The 21,921-nt window shown below is 39.8% G+C and overlaps 1 pseudogene; it reads right to left on the bottom strand.

Moving 5' to 3' along the window:
- Positions 1-14,436: 14,436 nt before the first annotated feature.
- On the bottom strand, positions 14,437-14,719 carry LOC114083561 (ataxin-7-like protein 3B; annotated as a pseudogene).
- Positions 14,720-21,921: the final 7,202 nt, after the last annotated feature.

Below are 21,921 nucleotides of genomic sequence, written 5' to 3'. Positions count from 1 at the left end.
ATAAGAGGAAGAGAGCAGAACAAAGGAAGCCTAGGACATACAAAAAGTCAAAACACCCACACTTCTTGGGATTCTAGGATACCAGCTATGGCCCCCTCTCCCTCCCAGGAGAAGTCTATGTTACCTCTTTTAATGTTATACTTCAGAGATAAGCTTTGGATTACAAATATGCTGCAAATGCAATGAAGTTGTTTTGCTAAGTTATCAAATACTCTATGTAATAATAATAACTTATGTAGTGTTTGTAATCACTTTAGTTTACATGAGCCACGTCCCTGGATTTAATAAGGAACAACCTTGCTTTTTTCATATTCCCATCTTGAGATAAATTTGAAATTAGAGATTTTAATGTGAGATATGTATAAGAATGGCTGTTTTAAAGAAGTTATCTTAGTTATACTGTTTGTATTGTGACTTAGTTTGCAAAATACATTTGAAATGTATATATGCCCTTAGCCATGCTAACGAAGAGAAGAAGAGAGAGAACTCAAATTACTAGCATACGGGATGAAAAAGGCAATATCAAAACAGACACTTCAGAAATACAGAAGATAATCAGAAATTATTTTGAATCCTTATACTCCAATAAAATAGAAGATAGCGAAGGCATCAATAAATTTCTTAAGTCATATGATCTGCCCAGATTGAGTCAGGAGGATATTGACAACCTAAACAGACCAATATCAATTGAGGAAATAGAAGAAGCCATCGAAAGACTACCAACTAAGAAAAGCCCAGGACCGGATGGGTATACAGCAGAGTTTTACAAAACCTTTAAAGAGGAAATAATACCAATACTTTCCAAGCTATTTCAGGAAATAGAAAAAGAGGGAGAACTTCCAAATTCATTCTACGAGGCCAACATCACCCTGATTCCTAAATCAGACAAAGACACTTCAAAGAAAGAAAACTACAGACCAATATCTCTAATGAACCTAGATGCAAAAATCCTCAATAAAATTCTGGCGAATTGGATACAAAAACATATCAAAAAAAATTGTGCACCATGATCAAGTAGGATTCATCCCTGGGATGCAAGGCTGGTTCAATATACAGAAATCAATAAATGTTATTCACAACATCAATAGACTTAAAAATAAGAACCATATGATCATCTCGATAGATGCAGAAAAAGCATTCGAAAAAGTACAGCATCCCTTTATGTTCAAAACTCTAGAAAAACTAGGGATAACAGGAACATACCTCAATATTGTAAAAGCAATCTATGCTAAGCCTCAGGCTAGCATCATTCTGAATGGAGAAAAATTGAAGGCATTCCCTCTAAAATCTGGAACAAGACAGGGGTGCCCTCTCTCACCACTTCTGTTCAACATAGTTCTCGAAACACTGGCCAGAGCAATTAGATAGACGAAAGAAATTAAAGGCATAAAAATAGGAAAAGAAGAACTTAAATTATCACTATTTGTAGATGACATGATTCTATACCTAGCAGACCCAAAAGGGTCTACAAAGAAACTATTAGAGCTAATAAATGAATTTAGCACAGTGGCAGGATATAAAATCAACACGCATAAATCAAAGGCATTCCTGTATATCAGCGACAAATCCTCTGAAATGGAAATGAGGACAACCACTCCATTCACAATATCCTCAAAAAAAATAAAATACTTGGGAATCAACCTAACAAAAGAGGTGAAAGACTTATACAATGAAAACTACAGAACCCTAAAGAGAGAAAGAGAAGAAGATCTTAGAAGATGGAAAAATATACCCTGTTCATGGATAGGCAGAACTAACATCATCAAAATGGCGATATTACCAAAAGTTCTCTATAGGTTTAATGCAATGCCAATCAAAATCCCAACGGCATTTCTTGTAGAAATAGAGAAAGCAATCATGAAATTCATATGGAAAAATAAAAGACCCAGAATAGCAAAAACAACGCTAAGCAGGAAGTGTGAATCAGGTGGTATAGCGATACCAGACTTCAAACTATACTACAGAGCAATAGTAACAAAAACAGCATGGTACTGGTACCAAAACAGGCTGGTGGACCAATGGTACAGAATAGAGGACACAGAAACCAATCCACAAAACTACAACTATCTTATATTTGATAAAGGGGCTAAAAGCATGCAATGGAGGAAGGATAGCATCTTCAACAAATGGTGCTGGAAAAACTGGAAATCCATATGCAACAAAATGAAACTGAATCCCTTTCTCTTGCCATGCACAAAAGTTAACTCAAAATGGATCAAGGAGCTTGATATCAAATCAGAGACACGCCGTCTGATAGAAGAAAAAGTTGGCTACGATCTACATACTGTGGGGCTGGGCTCCAAATTCCTCAATAGGACACCCATAGCACAAGAGTTAATAACTAGAATCAACAAATGGGACTTACTCAAACTAAAAAGTTTTTTCTCAGCAAAAGAAACAATAAGAGAGGTAAATAGGGAGCCTACATCCTGGGAACAAATCTTTACTCCTCACACTTCAGATAGAGCCCTAATATCCAGAGTATACAAAGAACTCAAAAAATTAAGCAATAAGAAAACAAATAACCCAATCAACAAATGGGCCAAGGACCTGAACAGACACTTCTCAGAGGAGGACATACAATCAATCAACAGTACATGAAAAAATTCTCACCATCTCTAGCAGTCAGAGAAATGCAAATCAAAACAACCCTAAGATACCATCTCACTCCAGTAAGATTGGCAGCCATTAGGAAGTCAAACAACAACAAGTGCTGGCGAGGATGTGGGAAAAAGGGTACACTTGTACATTGCTGGTGGGACTGCAAATTGGTGTGGCCAATTTGGAAAGCAGTATGGAGATTTCTTGGAAAGCTGGGAATGGAACCACCATTTGACCCAGCTATTCCCCTTCTCGGTCTATTCCCTGAAGACCTAAAAAGAGCATGCTACAGGGACACTGCTACATCGATGTTCATAGCAGCACAATTCACAATAGCAAGACTGTGGAACCAACCTAGATGCCCTTCAATAGATGAATGGATTAAAAAAATGTGGCATGTATACACAATGGAGTATTACTCTGCATTAAAAAAATGACAAAATCATAGAATTTGCAGGGAAATGGATGGCATTAGAGCAGATTATGCTAAGTGAAGCTAGCCAATCCCTAAAAAACAAATGCCAAATGTCTTCTTTGATATAAGGAGAGTAACTAAGAACAGAGTAGGGACGAAGAACATGAAAAGAAGATTAACATTAAACTGGGATGAGAGGTGGGAGGGAAAGGGAGAGAGAAGGGAAATTGCATGTAAATGGAAGGAGACCCTCAGGGTTATACAAAATTACATACAATAGGAAGTGAGGGGAAAGGGAAAAAATACAAGGGGGAGAAATGAATGACAGTAGATGGGGTAGAGAGGGAAGAGGGGAGGGGAGGGGAGGGGAGGGGGGATAGTAGAGGATAGGAAAGGCAGCAGAATACAACAGACACTAGTATGGCAATATGTAATTCAATGGATGTGTAACTGATGTGATTCTGCAATCTGTATATGGGGTAAAAATGGGAGTTCATAACCCACTTGAATGAAAGTGTGAAATATGATATATCAAGAACTATGTAATGTTTTGAACAACCAACAATAAAAATTAAAAAATAAATAAAAAAAAGAAATGTATATATGTGTGCATTATTAACTGGTAAATAAACATTAATTCTTGTAGTCTTTATTCAAAGTTTTTACAATTCTCGTGGTGTATACATTAAAATTCTAAGGGCATTATAAAATGTAATTCTGAAAATGAGATGCTTTCTTCCCAAATTGTAATTATCCTCGGTAAAAGGATCTGTTTGATGCCAACCTCTGACAGAACTACTGGTACAGACAAGTTTGTTTTCTTTGATTAAATAAAAATTATAGTGTTACTGAGAAAGGGCTCCCAAAAGAGCTGAGGGGCCCAAGGCAAGCCATGATGGTCCTAGGTCACTGGTTCTTATAATCAAGCAGGAAAGATTTTAGACGTGTCACTCAAGAGTAGCATGCATGAGTTTATAAGATGTATGGAAAAAGAAAAAAAAAGGGACACTCACAGGAACAGAGTGGGTCCTCTCAGAGAGGAGGATAACACACTCTTAGCCTTTTTTTATTAGGAGTCTCAGAGAAGTTTCACCCAGGTCCACCTCTTGACTTTTAACTGACAGCATGATTGCATTAGATTTCCAAGTTCCCACAATGCAGGGTAAAGATCGAAGGCAACTCTGGGTCATTTTGGCCCATACTGACCAAATTCCAGTTGGCATTTGTTCTTACAGAGTTCATGGCTAAGGGGCTTTGCTTCTAACAATCACATCTCCCTGAATTTTGGTATCTGGTCTGTCTAAAGTCACAAAAGTACCCCCTCTTCAAGGTAACTTGTGTTCTCCTTTTCAATAGAGCCTTTTGGGAGTGCAATATTCCTGCAGATAATAAGTTGTTTGTGAAGGAATGTAACATATCTTATTGACTTAAGCAGGCCAAGCGGCAGGTCAGTCTTTTTTTTTTTTTTTTTTTTAAAGAAAACACATAAATATCAGTATTGTAGGCTTAGTTTATAGTATTATCCCCTTAACTGTATGTTCCCACCATTCTTGTCTGTCTGTTCCCTATCCATAAGACTATAGATTATGTTTCTTAATTGAAATCTACTAGGTTTTTATCACTTTTATTTGTGTTTTGCATTTTTCTTACCTGTCAAAAATTCTTAACACTGGGCTTCTGGGTAAGCTTAGCTTAATGACTACTGTTTCTAAACTTTTTGTTGCTTAAATTTGGTTTTAAAATGGGTCTTTTTAATAACAGATCAGATCATACATGAGATAAGATCTTATCAGAGATTGCCATCATGTTCTAGGGTCTTATGTCTCTGCATGAGACAATTTCATGCAAGACTAAAAAAAGTATAGCAAAGTTTATTATAAGACAAAGAAGAGGGGTGGGGTGATACTGCTGGTTATTAATGATGAGTTCTGCTTTCTCACACACTGAAGTTTGAACATTAGAAAAGCATGCTGAGGTAGACATATAAAGCAAGGTTTATTTAAAAAGTAGTAACAGTCCATAACTGGTATCCTGGTATTCCAAGAAGTGAGGGCGTCCTGCCCTTTTTATACATTCTATACTTTCTTTGTTTTTCCACCTTTTTCCCCTTATCTGTCTCCTTCCTGAGTACCTGACTAGACCTAGGAGAAAACCCAGGTGGGATGGAGAAATGGTGAGAAGCAGATGGGCAGGGGGAAGGGCCAAATGGTGTGATCCTGGCAGGAATTAGCCCAGGAGACATTAATTAACAACTTTTACAATTCCTGGGACTGGTTACCTTAGCAACAGGAGCAGGGGCAGGTGGAGGAAGGGCTCTGAAGGTATGAACATTTCAATTCCTCAGGGGCAGTCTCCAACTTCCCAGACCCAAACTGCCCCCCAATTCTCTTGATCCAACCAAATGGCATATTTACATTGACTTCTGGTCTTTTGCTGCAGGGGGTAGCACTCTCAAGGGAAAGAGTAGATTCTTTCATAGAGGGGAGTGAGAAGTCACTTCTTTGTGTCCCAGCTTTTGTTGGGGTAGGAGGGAGATTGTTAAAGGTACAAAAGTATCACCTCTTGGCTAATAGTAACAACCAAAGGGCAACTCTTTGTCATCTTGCCTTGCCTGAGGGGTCCCATTGAATGGCTTTACAGAATTTATGGGTGGTGGATTCCAGTCTTAATCACCCTATTTTTCTGTCTGGGAATCTCTGGTCTGTGTTGTTTTTGCAGGATCTTATTTAAGATGTGTTAGCAATCTTTGTCCTCCCCTAAATTTATTTATTTTTCTTCTACTGTAAGAGAAATAGTTTATAGGGCTGAGATCAGGCGAGGGTCCTGAAACAGCTATTTTATAAGAATTTGAGGCACCACTGAGGCAGGTCTGTTGATTAAACTAATTTGTTCTGTACTAAATATTTTCTTAAACTCCTGACCCACTGCTCATTTCTAACTGCCGCCTAACATTTTGATGCTGACTCATGGCTATCACTTCCCCTCCGGAGGGGAAACAGATCAAATAAAGAGACAAAGTTCCTGCAACATGAGACTAAACCATTTGATAAATATTCAGCAATGTGTACAGAGGAAATTGTTCAGAGTGGGGGGGGGGTTCCAAAATCAAAATGGAGTTGATCCTATTAAAATTAAAAACAAGGCTGGGAAGTTATAGTTTCTATGCATGAGTACCTAACACTAAAATCTGTGTCTAGGCAGAGATGTTAAATATTTTGGACTTTGCCAACTTCCATAATTTATAATGGTACTTTTGGGAAAAAGAAAGTGGTCCTCAATGTAATCTACCCATTGATCCAATAATAAACAGTGAGCTAGATGACACAGAACATTAATTATTGTAGACAGCCCCACTTAAATTTAAAGCCACAGCCTTACAAATTTCCTGAAAAATTGCTTTTCTGCAACTAAAGTTTCCTCATGCTGAGAAGGGAAAACAAGGAACTGGCAAAAAAAAAAGCCTAGGCAGAGGACTTCATGGGTTGAAAAAAAAATAGAATTATAACATATTCTTTAGCTACTACAACCCAGCTAAGTCTACATATGTATATTTCCCAGCTTTGGTTTCTATAATTGTTTCTGTAGGGACCCTGGAGACAATGATACTGCGGATTATCAGTGATGAGTCCTGCTTCGTCACATGTTGAAGTATGAACATTAGAGAAGCATGCCGACACAAGCACATAAGGCAGGATTTATTTAAAAGGGGGTAACATAGACCTCTCCCTGGAGGGAGAAGGGGGCCATAGCTGCTATCCTGGTATCCCAAGAAACAAGGCATTCTGTCCTTTTTTATAGGTCTTAGGCTTCCTGTGTTCTCCTCCCCTTATCTCTCTCCTTCCTGCCTTGGTGACTAGGCCCTGGAGATGCTTGGTGGCATAGCCAAAAGGTGGGAAACAGGTGGGCTGAAGGGAGAAGGACAGGATGGAGCAGCCCAGGACACATTAATTAACAAGTTTATAGCTCCCTGTAGGGAGGGGCAATTCCTGGGAAAAGTTGGAGCTGGGGCAGGTTCTTGAAAAGGGTGGAGGAAGGGCTCTGAAGGAATTAACATTTCAATCCCTCAGGAGACTGACTCCAACTTCCCTGACTCACTCAAAATTGTCCTCCTTTATCCAACCTGAGTCAATTTACCTATCTATACTGACTGCCTGTCTAATTCTGGCTTTAATAGTTTAGCTACCTTCCTAGTTTTGGCCAAACTGTGATTAAATATGTAATACCAGATTTGTGGGACCCCAATAGACCTCCAGGACCTGAATCCAATGCAATCACACAACAGTCTTTATTGCAAGCTCGAGCCTGGACTCACAACCATTTTAAAAGCAGCAGTCCCAAGGAATGAGTCCTGGTCCTTTGTTCAGTGAGATTTTATAGGTTTTTGTGGGATACTCTATGTGTCACAACATCACACAGCAAATCCACACCGTGGGAAAGTCAAACAACAACTCTTAACATTGATTAGCACATTCAATGGCAGGAACAAGTTGGGGAGGGGTGATTGGTTAGTACAAGAGGGGGATTCCTTTGAACTGATTAGTGGTTTCCTAGCATGTTATCAACCACTGAGACTACTGGGGGGGTCATCTGGCATCCCAGGTATTTTCCCTGTCTCATGCTGATTGGTGTTTGCTAGGGGGTTGCCATGGGTCCTCACTTAGCATAACTGAGCCAGAGACACCAGGCGTCACAGATCTCTCCTATTATTTGCAGACAAACAACTCAGCAGGGTGGGTATGTGCCTAAGAGTGCTTTGTGTGTTTTTACAAGGACAAGGGTCACGCTCCCTCCCTCTGGACCCGCCTTGAGGTAGAAGCTGTTTTCAAAAATGGAGTCACATCAGTTTCTCAAAATACGTTTTTTTCTTTTTACAGAATTTATTTCTTATGTGAGTGGATGACTAAAATTCAGTCCATAAGAACCCCAGCAGCACCTCTGGCCTGGGTGCCATTAAACAAATGATTGAATATCCATCAATTATATACTTGATGTTAAAAGTTTTTTTTTTTTTTCTTATTTAATCCTTAAGTCAAAGTCACCTAAAAGCAAACTATGTCTTTGTCTATGAGGTGAATCTCTTGGAGACAGCATATTGTTGGGTCTTGTGCACTATGCTAAGTACCATACACATATTTACTATGTGAGTGATATGTTATGTCTGTATTTGAAGCCAGATTTAAAGAAAGGTAGTGTGGTTAGGTAAATCGAGTCTAATATCTAGCAAGATAAATAAATGGAGGTCATCATAGAGAATGGAGTCCAGGAAACCAGAGCAGCACTTGGGGAAATTGAAATGTTAATGTGCCCAAGGCCCCTGAACCCAATCTAAGAACTGTTAATGAAACAGCTCCCAGCAAACAGGGAAGTGCTAATCAAAAGCCACCCCAGGCTTCCTGCCTAGATTACTCCTTCAGCCTACATATCTCCCACATTTTGGGCCTTCCCACCTGCATTCTATCACTGCAAGACAAAGGGAAACAAAAGACATGAATGTGGGAAAACTAAAAGAAGACTTTAGCTATAAAAAGGGAAGACTTTCCCCTTTCACAGATTCTGCCTTTCAGGTCCCCTTCTTCCTCTGGGAAGAAGTCTTTTCGATGGTAAACAGCAGTAAAAGATTCCATCCTCCTCGCCACCTCAGAAGGGCTTTGAGAAGGGTTCCTTTGATGTATGTGGAAACTCCATTGTGTGCTGCTTATAGTCCACTTTATCTGATATGAAGATAGAAACCCCTGCTTGTTTATGTGTTCTATTACTGTACACTCCTCTTTTTGTTCAACTTCAATCCATGAAAACTGATTTTTTTTCAGTTCCAACAGAAATCCACTCATTCCAAGCCTTTGATGCATTTTTCTATACAACAGAGGATTTGTAGGTCACAAGGAGAAATTGCATCATGTGATGTCCAGTCTTGTTTATCTCACTGGTTTTACTGTTTCCTCCACCCACACAGTCATTTCTCACATTTTGGAAGCAAAACCAGTGCCTTTCCTTATGCCTTCCTCATAGTCATTTCATATCTCCCTTTGTGGTTAAGTCACATCTTCAGGTCTTCAACCTTAAGCAGTTTATTAAATTATGTCTTCCAAGAAAATATGTTAATTTCCCTAAGAGGCTGTCTAGTATTTAACATTTCCTCCACCTTGACAAAACTATTCTTTTTTTCTTATAAGGCTGTACACTATTCACTTGTAAAATGATTTACAGTGGCTTTTTGGAGCAGTGTGAAGAATCATAAAGAATGACCTCTGAACCAATCCAGGCCTATGTGTGGCTATATCCCTACATATAGCACGTATGTGCCATTGCCATGGCTGTTGGGAAAAGTATAACGGCAGCCGCACCCCAGAGAAAAACCCCAACATGGTGCCTAAGGACCTTCTCTTCCTACCCCCCCCCTTTTTTTTACTGGCGCGAAAAGTTCCCGCGGGTGTGAACTCTCCCGCTGGCGCCAATTTCAAATCTCACTGGCGGGGAAACTTAGCCCCAATAAGAACTAATTCCTGGGGCTGGGGATGTGGCTCAAGCGGTAGCGCGCTCGCCTGGCATGCGTGTGGTCCGCCGAAAACTAAAAAATAAATATTAAAAAAAAAACTAATTCCTGGGCTCCAGAACTGATATCTGGAAGAACTTGCCAATAAACGGGTGGCCTGCCATTTATCTAAGCCCTGCCATCTCTCCTTAGATCTATATAAGCACACAGCCTTTTGCAATAAAATTGGAATTCCCCCCAGGTGAATTGTCTTGAGTGGAGGATTCTTTCAATGGCCACTGTGTGCAAGAGGAAGAGGGCTATAGGAGATGCTAAAGGAAGATAAAATCAAGGTGAAGAATTGCAGAGAGGATCTGCAAGGTTGTCTGCTAAACCTGCTCCTCTATTGCCAGAACTTGAACCTAAAATAATCCTTGCAAGGGTAAAGAAGTTACTCAAAGGAAAAAAGTAAAAAGCTGATGTTGGCAAAGATAGGAATACCCTACAGAAAATGGAGATGCCAAAACAGATCAGGCACCAAAAGCTGAAGGTGCTGGAGATGACAAGTAAAGTGTGTGCATTTTTTAAAATAATTGTGAACTTCCAGTGACTCTATGGTTTGAAATAATATTTTTATCAAAAATTTTTTAAAATATAGAATTTCGTTTTATTTTTAAGTTATGTGGTTAGCATATGGACCACTTCATTGCTGTTTTTTTGTTTGCTCGTTTTTAGTGGAAGGAATGTATGTAAGTAATAAAATGTCTCCAAAGCTGGATTGATGTGGAGGAAAACACTTGTGATTTCTAGTTTATTTCTTGTACTGGGAATTGAACCCAGGTGTGCACTACCATTGAGACAGAGCCCCATTCCATATTTTTTTTTCATTTTTAAAAATTTTGTTTACTATTCCTGGGAGATGAAGTTTATTTACACAAGCTGCCATAAGGGAAGGGGAACACACAGAGTTAATCAGCTATCTGTAGGGGATGGATTACTTTTGCAAAAAATAAGAATCTCCAATACAGAGGACAGTGGTGAGTTTCTCACTACCCTCCCCAATGATCCCAACATGCAATAATGCCAGGCAGTGGCCCCTGGGCATGAAGTGGTTGGAACTAATGTAAGGAAGAGAAAGCCACAAACCACAGAAATTTTAAAGAACCCCTTCCCCCACACTCCATACATACTCAGATAAATAATAGGATTACAAGGTGATCAATACAATAAATTAAAGAAGGAAAATAGGAATTCTGCTGTTACAGCGAAGGAAGTTAGGAAAAGAGAGAGTTTCTAACCACTGTCAACGGTATGATAGGGGACATTTTCTCCCTAAAAAGTAGTTTATCTCCTCAGGGCCCCTGCTGGACTGAGCTCACTTTATACCTATCCAGGGCAGGAAGCTATTGTCCCCTATGGTGGTAGTGGGGACAAAGGGGGAAAAAGGAAGTAAATGTGAACAAACCATTACTCAAAACTACTTCCCACATCTTCCTCCTATAACCAGAAAAGGCTAGAAAGGAAATAGTAAATTCAGAATCTGAGTTCTGTCTCTGAAGGAAGAGTGAGTAGATCATTGCCTTTTCCCCTATATTCATCTTGTTTCCAAAACACTGTTTGGAGGTAGGCCAGAGTCTCACTTAGATCTCCTTTCCTGCTGTATTTTCTTTCTTTTTTTGGTGGGGGAGGGTGCTGGGGATTGATTTTAGGGGCACTCGACCCCTGAGCCTAATCCCCAGCCCTATTTTGTATTTTATTTAGAGACAGGGTCTCACTGAGTTGCTTAGTGCCTCACTTTTTTTTTTTTTAAGAAAAGAGCTCTTTTTTATTTTTTAAAATTTTTTGTAGTATCTACACATGACATTACAATGATCTTGGCAATTCATACATTTGTATCATTGGGGTATAATTTCTCATTTTTCTAATTGTACAGATTGCAGAATCACATTGGTCATATAGTCACCTATATACAAGTGCCTCACTTTTTTAAAAAAATTTTTTATTGTTGAGTGCCTCACTTTTTGCTGAGGTTGGTTTTGAACTCACAATCCTCCTGTCTCAGCCTGTAGAGCCACTGGAATTACAGGCATGAGCTGCCATGCCCAGCCCTCAGTATTTTCTTAGGAGGCGATATCTACAAAAAGTCAAGGGCAAAGATAACTCCAAATTTTTTTATTCCTACCATATGATTTTTTGAACATTAACCATTCTTGGATAGAAGATTTGTGCAAATAGGTCCCACTCCCTATCAGGGCAACCCGGGAGGAGAAGGCAAGAGTCCCAAGGTCCAATCACTATGTTTTCCTTAACTCTCTAGAGTATGTAACTCAAATCAATGCATAAGGTCCAGTTTCTTCTGGGATAAGGAAGATACACACAGTGAGGGTTAGAGAAAGTTAATCAGGACCAACTCTATCCCTGTGTATGTCAGTCAGCCTTCACTGTTCTACTTAGGTCCTAAGACACAGTATCCAAGTGGAGGTGAGAAGATATAATTCATGAAGACAAAGCAGGAGGGCATGCTAGCAAGGCATTCCTATAGAGAAATGCTTAGGCATGGCATTGCCTTGTAAATACAAAAAATTAAGCTCTCTTCTGACTTCAATCAAAACAGAGGGAGTTTTGAGAAAATTTCTTTTCTGAGTCTTCCACAAAAACAGGAAAAAGCAAAAGCAACAATATATAATATAAACTTAAAAGAGGTCAAGAAAAAGCAAAATTGGCATACATCAGAAGCAGGTGCATTAAGAGATGAATTAAAACTGGTCAATGTGGAAACTGGCATGGCAAGCAGCACCTGGAGTCATGAGCTGCACCTGATAGGCAGTAGAGCAGTGGACAGGAACATGGACCCAAGCCAGACAGATAAGGCTGGGCTCTGTTAATGGGGCACAAAATGAGATAAGCAAATATTTTAAATAAAGCAGCACCACTGTGCTCAATTCAGGACATCCACCCTCCTACACTTTATAAACCCTCACTCTGGGAGTGAAATAGAAGGCAGTTTTGATATGCAACTCTTACTTCCCATCCTCCCCTATCAATTCCCTAAAGACAGGGGGTTCTGGAGGTCCTTTCCTGTCTTTAAACAACAGAAGAATAGCTTTTGCTCTCAAGAAGGTCCAAAGGGGACAAAGTGGAAAGGACTGCTTCCTTGTGAGGGGCAGAGAAGGTGGTGACTGGATGTTCACCATAGCAGAGCTGATTGCCCAACTGAAAAGGAACAGAAGCATTCAACAAGATTTTGCACATACTCAGATGAGAGATTACCCAATCCTGCCCCTTGGTTCTTAGCAGTAACCCGTTCACATTTTTGAGGCAGCTGGAAAACGTTCTTTTTGATCTTGGTTTTCAAATGGCCTCTTGCACGGCTATGAAGCTCTTCAAGTTCAGTTCCAAACCTGGAGTAGGTGGCAAGTAGTCTGTCATATTAACCAAGTCAGAACCATGGACTTTCTATATAACCAGGAAGAGTAGGAAAGGACTGCCTAACCAAACTTATGTCCTTAGTGCAATTCGTCTTCCATTTTTGAGAGATGGTGCACATTTGCAGAGGTACCTACTACCTCCCCACAGGCTCACGTCTGAATTCTCAGCCTGCCTGGACAGCCAAGTTGTTCTTCATCAAGCCTATGTCACTGGGTGGGGGAAGAAAGAGGGCTCTGCTCAGCCAACATTTGGGCCTTATCCCAAGTCCATTGAAATCATTGCAAATGATTAGAAAACAGGTGGTTTTGAATTTCTCTTTTTGTAGTTGAGAAACTGATGTGACTCCATTTTTGAAAACAGCTTCTACTTCAAGGCCTGTCCAAAGGGAGGGGGCGTGACCCTTGTCCTTGGAAAAACCCACAGAGCACTCCTAGGCTCACCCTGCTGAGTTGTTTGTCTGTAAATAATAAGAGAGATCTAAGGAGCCAGGTGTCCCTGACTCAGTTATGCTAAGTGAGGACCCATAGCAACCCCCTAGCAACCACCAATCAGCATGAGACAGGGAAACTACCTGGGATGCCAGATGACCCCCCCAGTAGTTTATAGTGGTTGATAACATGTTAGGAAACCATGTAGTTTAGCACGTACACCCCTCGTGGCTTAAACTAATCAGTTCAAAGGAATCCCCCTCTTGTACGAACCAATCACCCCTACCCAACTTGTTCCTGCCATTGAATGTGCTAATCAATGTTAAGAGTTGTTGTTTGACTTTCTAAGGGTGTGAAATGATTTGCTGTGTGATGTTGTGACACATAGAGTATCCCCAAAAACCTATAAAATCTCACTGAACAAAGGACAGGGGCTCACTCCCTGGGCCCACTGCATCGGGAACGGTTTTGAGTCCAGGCTCAAGCTTGCAATAAAGACTCTTGTGTGATTGCATCGGATTCGGCTCCTGGAGGTCTATTAGGGTCCCGTGAATCTGGCATTACATAGCCAAGGCCACAGAGCTTCCTTACCAAATTCAACTGGGATTCTTTTTCTTGGTTGTCCATTCTGATAATGTTAGTATCTAGATCTCATTTCATTTGCATCAGAGAAGCCCAAATCAGAGGGTCAGACATCAGATGAGCAGTCCCACTGACTATGGCCTGACCATCAATAATGTGTGAAGTATCCAGGAAACCCTTGACATCAAGCAAATAAGACAGTCTTGAGGAACAAAAGGATTTTATATTCTGGGCCAACAACTGCTCACCGGCAACTGAGGGCAATACAGGGATCTTGTGTACATCCAGATGTGTTTAGGGATCAACACACATTGCATCGTGCCCAGGTTTGCACCTTCTTCTGCCCAGGGATTCAGAGTTAATCCCAGGGACCCAAGGATCTAAATTTCCAAATTCTACACTTTGGAGTTTAAAATGCTAGGACCTTCAAAGGGAACTGAGACTTTTGTATGATTTTTTTTTTTACTTACTCCTCCAAGCCACTAGACCAGTCTATATTATTGTCCTGGTCACTCCCAGACTTTCTCAGGTTGCAGCTGCTGATCAGGTCCATTTCCAGGTTCTCCAGGAAGGGAGCAAAGCAGGAGGTGGCATGCTCTTCCACTGTTGAGAGCCCAAACCCTTCATGCTACTAATCTCTTTCAACTTCAGGTAGAAGTAGCCACTCTTGACTGACCAGTGCACCTGAAAGCAGAATACCAAAAAAGAAGCCTCTATCAGATCTACATATATCTCCTGAGCAATGGCCTCTAGCTTGTTAGTATCCAGGTTAGCTGATGAAATTTCCTCCATTTTAATTTGTAATCTACTGTGGAGAGGGCGCTCATTTTACTCAGGGCACCACTTAGGACTCTGTAGGCTGTGCCTAGGCCTGGGGCCTTTTAAGACCCCATACTGGGGTGGAGGCTGTGGAGATGGTGGCAGTTGAAGCAGTGGTGGCAGAAGCTACCACATCAGTGACAACTGCTCTAGAACCCCATGTCTTTCCATTTGTTTTGGCATTTCTCCGGTTCTGAGCTTTGGGTAGCTCCTGGGCCTAGAATCTCCACTGAACAGCTGCAGCATCTCAGCCAGCTACTGAAAGACCCCAGCCCAATAACTTTAGGCCCAGTAATAAATCACCAGGGCTTGCTTCCGCACCTGCACAGACGTCAGATGTATTTTTCAGAAAATCAGTTAAGTGTAACCGATTAAAAGGGAAAAACAGGATGGTTGGGAAAGAGCAGAAGAATAGATTCCAGGGCATGCCTGACTAAACAGGGGCTAATAAGCAGGAATAGAAAAAAAACAGAGTGTTCATATGTAACTGTCATATGGTGTAATTCCAGGAACATAAAATGAAAAATAACTTTACCCTTTAGGTAACCTGTATGTTGGGTTCAAAATAACCAATAAGAAACCTTTTGCTTACCGCGCGCGCGAAACCTGCTCCTTGACCCTATAAAAAATCCTGTACCCCAAAGCCCGGTGTGCCAGTTCACCGAAGCTCCGGCTGAGGTTTCGCTGGGCACCCGCAGGCGCCTGTGTATCAATAAATCGCCTCTTGCTTTTGCAGCCAGTGCCTCGTGCGTCTTTCTTGGACAGGGAATCGGTGGGTCTTTCACTACCTGGGCCTCCTCTACTTCATTTCATTAAAAAAAATATTTGGGGATCCTGTATATCTATTATTATTATTATTTTTGTGGTACTGGGGATTGAACCCAGGGCCTTGTCCACGTGACACAAGCACTCTACCAACTGAGCTAAATCCCCAGCCCCTCCATTCCATTTTATTTTGCATTTTGAGACAGAGTCTCACTAAGTTGCCTAGTCTGGCCTTGAATTTGTGATTCTCCTGCGTCATTCTCCAGAGTAGCTGGGATTACAAGCATGCACCAGCCACCAGCTTTTCTTCTAGTTTTGATAGACTTCAGTTCCCAGAAGGAGGGAATTCCCGGATGTTGACACACATAGCTACTGTTATGGTTTGAATCTGGAATGTTCCCCTGCTGGGAGCCATTAACCAAGTAGGTATGACAATTTCCTTGCCAGCGTACCCCATGTTGCAGTGACATTGAATGTAGGTGACCTTGCTCAAGGACCAGGGCGGATTAGGGTGTTCCTGGTTTAGGATAATCGGGTTTAGGGCGTTCCAGGTTTAAGATTATTCCTGCTGGGAATAGGGCGTATCCTGCTGCCGGAGTTCCCCTTGAGTTCTCACGGGATTCAGACAGTATATTTTGGGAGACAGAAGCCCAGTGGTGGTGGATTTGGGCAGAGAACGTGGATTTCCCCAGAACGTGTTTGTAGACGGCTGGTGTGAGTTCGGGAATAAAGAGTTGCTGTTTGAATCTACAAGCTGTGTGGTGGCTCGTGATTGTGTGCCCAGCCAGACTGCGGCATTTGTGCCCAGCCAGACTGCGGCATTCCCCCTAAACTCATGTGTTGGAAGCATGATCCCTAATCCAACTCCTCTACCCATACACATATTTCTCATATTTTTAGGGGATTTTGGGATAGTTAGGGCTCAAACTTCATGAGTGAATTAATGGATAATTGATATCCGGATGGACAACTGGGAGATGGGACCGAGTTGAAGGAAGTAGATCACTGGGCACATGCCCTGTAAGAGTTTATCTTCTCTCTGCACCCCTCCCCCACCCCTGCTGTCCTGGCTGCAGTGAGCTGAACCACTTTCAGCTTTTCTTTGCCACATCTTTCTTTTTTTTTCTTTTCTTTTTAGAGAGAGAGAGAATTTTTAATGTGTGTGTGTGTGTATATATATATATATATATATATATATATATATATATATATATATATATATATATATATTTTAGTTTTCGGTGGACACAACATCTCTATTTTACTTGTATGTGGTGCTGAGGATCAAACCCAGAGCCCCGTGCATGCCAGGCGAGAGTGCTACCGCTTGAACCACATCCCCAGCCCCTTTGCCACATCTTTCTGCTGTGATATTGTGCCTCACTTTAGGCCCAGAGTAATGGAGTCAGCTGACCATGGTCTATATCCTCTGAAACTGTAATTCAAAAAAGATCTTTCTTCTCTGCTTTGTTCTTGTCAGGTATTTTGTCACAGTGATGAAATACTAACACAGCTACATTGGCACAAAGACTTTGTGGTTAGGAAAAACTAAAATTTGTTTCTATGTTTTTCTGGTCCTTCCCTGCTTTCAGTATAGACTTAATTCCCTGAAATCAGAGATCAATTAGGTCCTGACCTCCAAATCAGTTACCAAAATGTCAGGCAATTTGACATCAGTCACATCATTGAGGTGGTATCTCTCAAAAGAGCGGTAATTCCTTTCCTAGATGTGGATCTCCAGATTTATAATTCTGCCATCGTCATTTAATTTCCCAATAATCAGGGTTAGCTCACGGAAACTTGTCAACATGCTAAAGGTGATATGTCAACCCTTACTCTATTTTTTTTTTACTAGTTAGCGTATCAAATGAAGGCTTCATTGGTTTGTCTAGTGGTTTTCTGATTTTCATAGTCCATTGAAGAAGGGATATTAAAATTGTTGCATAATATTAATGATTGTTCATTTTTTGATTGTTTTTGAAAAGTATCTTTAACAAAGCTAGATACGGTTTGAAGAAAAAGTGGTTTTCATAAGTGACAAATACATGCGAAGGGTGTTAAAGTACAAGTAACTCAGAAACACTCAGAAAGAGGAGGGAGCAAATATAGCAGAGGTTTGCCCTTCATGGATTTAATATTTATGATTTTGATTATTTGCAAGTGATCCTAAATATCTGTAACAAGTAATAATTGGTTATTTTCCTAAAGAAATATAATCACCTGCATGAAAGATTGGTGTACAACAAACCTCAAGTAAATAAGCTTGCACATGGCTCATCTCTTACATCTTAACTTTGCTTGTTATCTAATATATTATGTTCCAGGCACTTAGATATTACTTCACTTCAAATCTATGTTGTAGATCTCCATTTTACCAGATAATGAGACTGAGTTTTAGCAAATTTTGTTGTGATTACAAAGTTAAGAAGGGCATGGGTAGTGACTCAAGTCCAAGAAGTCTTCATTTCAGAGCCTATGCTTTCAATCATCCCATATTGTTCTCTCTATTTGTTTTTATACATTGACTCTTGTGAATTGTTAAGAAAATATTGGTTTTCTGGTTCAAAATGGCATCAATGGAAAAATAAAGTTTTGTTGGAAACTGAAAAGATACTTAATCAATAGTAACCACAGGATTTCTATATCAGAAGCACTTAGGAATGACACTTGTTTCTGGAGGGAAAATAGATTTGTCTTGGAGATACATTCGTATAGCAAATGCATTGTTTTAAGATTCTAAAATAATTGTGTAAGACTGGTTTGAAGTTGATTTTGCATAAAAGCACAGTTTGGAATTTAGATTATATGTTCATCTGGGATGTTTGACAGAGTTGGTTGAGATCAGTGGCACTGGGGTGGTTAAAACAGCCTCATCTGGGCTGGGGATATGGCTCAGTGGTTAACTGCCCCTGGGTTCAATCCCCAATACCCCCTCCCCCCCCAAAAAAAAAGCCTCACCATAACTGAGCATAGTGGCACATGCCTGTAACCACAGCAGCTCAGCCTGCTGCACTCCTAAATTCTTCTAGTGGTTTGGGACTGATGCAACCTCAATTATCTTGCATTGCCATCTCCTTCTGTGGTGATGATTGCTTCCTTTAAGACAGAAGTAGAAAACATACATTTTGTTCACCAGATTTTATGTCTACAACTTATGCCAGTAGTTCTTAATTGTAGATGTACATTAGATTCATCCAGGAGTCCCATTTCTGGGCCCCATGACAAGAAATTCTGATTTAATTTGTCTGAAGTATAACATGATCATTGAAAATATTTTTTAAATTCCTCAAATGAGCCAGATGCAGTGTAATCTCAGAGCTATCTTGAGTTTGAGCCCAGATTAAGTAACATAGCAAGACTGCTGTCTTGAAAAAAAAATTTAAACGGTTTTATTATGTCATCAGTGTGGAAAACCATGATGTTAGTCTTTCTTCAGGAAAGACTAATTAGGGAGACCAAATTACATTTTAACATTAGCTGCTCCTTCTGACTGAGGGTTTTATTTGCACTATCTCCTAAGAACTTGATATTATCATTATTTTACATATGAAGGGTCAGAATTTCAGAGATATGACATAACTTGCCTCATTGCACAGCTACTGACAGTTAAGATTCAACTCCCAGAAGAGCTGAGCAATATACAGTATTGTGATTTTGATTCTCACACTTGAAACAGCTAAGTTGTTTCTCAAGTCTGTGGAGAAACATAGGACAGGGAAATGATATTTCCTGAGCAGGAGAAATCACTTGTGCCGTTAGGTGGTCAACTAATCTGTTTCAGACATCCTCTTTTTTTTTTTTTTTTTTAAAAAAGAGAGAGAGAGAATTTTTTAATATTTATATTTTAGTTTTCGGTGGACACAACATCTTTGTTTGCCCCGGCCGCACACTTGCCAGGCGAGCCCGCCACCACTTGAGCCACATCCCCAGCCCTTCAGACATCCTCTTAAGTATGTTGTATATCTAATCTAATTTAATCCTCAGATTTTCAAGGAGATGAAATAATCCCTTTCTACAGATATGAGAAATTTATTTAAGTTAATTGTTTCCAAATTGTTTGTTTCTAAAGCAAAAAAAAAAAAAAATGGTAGAGCTGAGATTTGTAAGGGTGAAAGACTCAGGCTATAGACAAGTAATCTAAACAAGGAAAAATGGAGAATATAAAGCACAGGGAGAAAGAGATTATCTGATTGTCAGATGGGAATAAGATCTAGTGTTGCCAACTCTTCTAATTTCTTAAAATCAGAAATATGAATTTTTATGTGGAATCTTAAAATAAGAATTGAAAGTCCTTTTTTTAAAATTAGACACTGCATCAGCCAAGCACAACATAGTTTCATTCCCTCATTTTTTTCTTTTTTTGTCATTTTAGATTGAAATGAGTTTTCTTTGGTACATAACATCCCAAATCTACACATTAGGGCCGGGACACAGCTCAGTGGTAGAGTTCCAGCCTTGCATGCAAAAGGCCCTGGGTTCAATCACCAGCACCACACACACAAAGACAAATACCAAATCTACACATTAATTGGGGACCATGTGATGTTTATACACACACACACACACACACACACACACTGTGTAATGTTTATATCAGGTTAAACACACCTATCTTCTCTAATATTCCTTCATCATTTTCTGTGTTCACCCTAGTGTGCAATAGCACACAAGAACTTGTTCTTCCATCTAACTTCAGTTTAGTATCCACTGTTTACCCTTTCCCTGCCCTACTCACCCCTTACTCTCTCTGCAACCTCTGGCAATCACTATCTACTTGATTTCAAAATGATCAAGGTATTTTGATTTCACACTTGAGTCAGATATTCCAATATTTGGCTTTTTGTGACTGGCTTACAGCACTTATCATGGTGATCTCCAGTTCCTCCCATGTTGAAAAAAATTAACAGAATTTAGTCATTTTAAAGGAGTGAATAAGAAAAGTGACAGTTAAAAATTGTTCTATAATTTTCTGCCATGATCTTAGCTGATTATAAATGTGCAGCAATGTATATTTTCAAGGAAATTTGGCATATGTATACAATGGAATATTATTCAACCACAAGAAGAATGAAATCTTGTTATATGGATGGGTTTAGATCATAGTGGTTAGTGAAATAAGCCAGACACAGGAAGACAAACACCACATATTCTTATTCATTTTTGGAAACTAATTGTTAATCTTATGGAAGAACAGGATGGAATAGGGGTCATTAGAGACTTGGAAGGTCAGTGGGGAAAGGGAAAACACACAGAACAGAAATTAATTTTGGTTTACCTGTAACTATTGGTGAAAACAATGATGTATTTCATTCTCTCAGTTTTTAAGCTCTGGATAGCAACCCATGTTTTCTGCTGGATTCATTCGTTTTCAAGCATGGTAATGATTAATCTTGTCCCCTTTTACTATTAAAAAAATATCCTGTTTATAATCTACTCTGACCAGCTTTACAGGGCATGTTAAATTGTTTCTGGAGTCTATTGAGTAATATCTGGGTTTTGCAAGGAATTTTCTATTTTTTTTAGGTTTTACAAGAAAGTTTCTATTTTTCAAAATTCAGAAATAAAATTAGGCTTTGATGGGCTGGGGATGTGGCTCAAGCGGTAGCGCGCTCGCCTGGCATGCGTGCGGCCCGGGTTCGATCCTCAGCACCACATACAAACAAAGATGTTGTGTCCGCCGAGAACTAAAAAAAATAAATAAATATTAAAATTCTCTTTCTAAAAAAAAAAAAATTAGGCTTTGACAAATAGTAGTGCTATAATCTTAGGCAAATCATTTAACTTTCTGATCCTCAGTACCTTGTTTACAGAATTGAAATCTTAATCACCTCATAAAATTGTTTGAAGATTTAATTGATAAAATGTACATAAGGCCCCATATAATATCTTACATATTTTGGGTTATCAATAAATGTAACTTTTTTTGGTGGTACTGGGAATTGAACCCAGGGACACTCTACCACTGAGCTATATTATTGACAGATATGATTGACATACAAAAATCTGTGCATCAACTTTGGAAATAAGAATGAATCTGTGAAACTCACATTAATCTATATCATTTTATTATGTGTGATAAAAACATAATTATCTGTCCTTTTGTTACCAATGTTATGTGTGATAAAAACATAATTATCTGTCTTTTGGTACTGCTGTTTACTGGTAAGGAGTCTTTGCTTCCCTGAATGCTGAAGTATAACAGAGAAGCACACCGAGGCAAGTGTAGAGTGGAAAGTGGAAGGCTTTATTAAAGGGCAGCAGAGAAGACTTCTCCCTGCAGGAAGAAGGGGACCCGACAAGATGGAAAGGTGGAATCCGTGGAAGGGCATCCCTTTTTTATAGTTAAGGTCTTCCCACATTTCTGTCCTTTGTTTCCCTTTATCCTGCAGTGATAGAATGCAGGTGGGAAG

The sequence above is a fragment of the Marmota flaviventris genome, chromosome X, assembly GCF_047511675.1.
Source record: "Marmota flaviventris isolate mMarFla1 chromosome X, mMarFla1.hap1, whole genome shotgun sequence".
Classification (NCBI taxonomy): domain Eukaryota; kingdom Metazoa; phylum Chordata; class Mammalia; order Rodentia; family Sciuridae; genus Marmota; species Marmota flaviventris.
The sequence above is the reverse complement of the archived record's forward strand: the minus strand, read 5'-3'. Positions and strand labels throughout refer to the sequence as shown.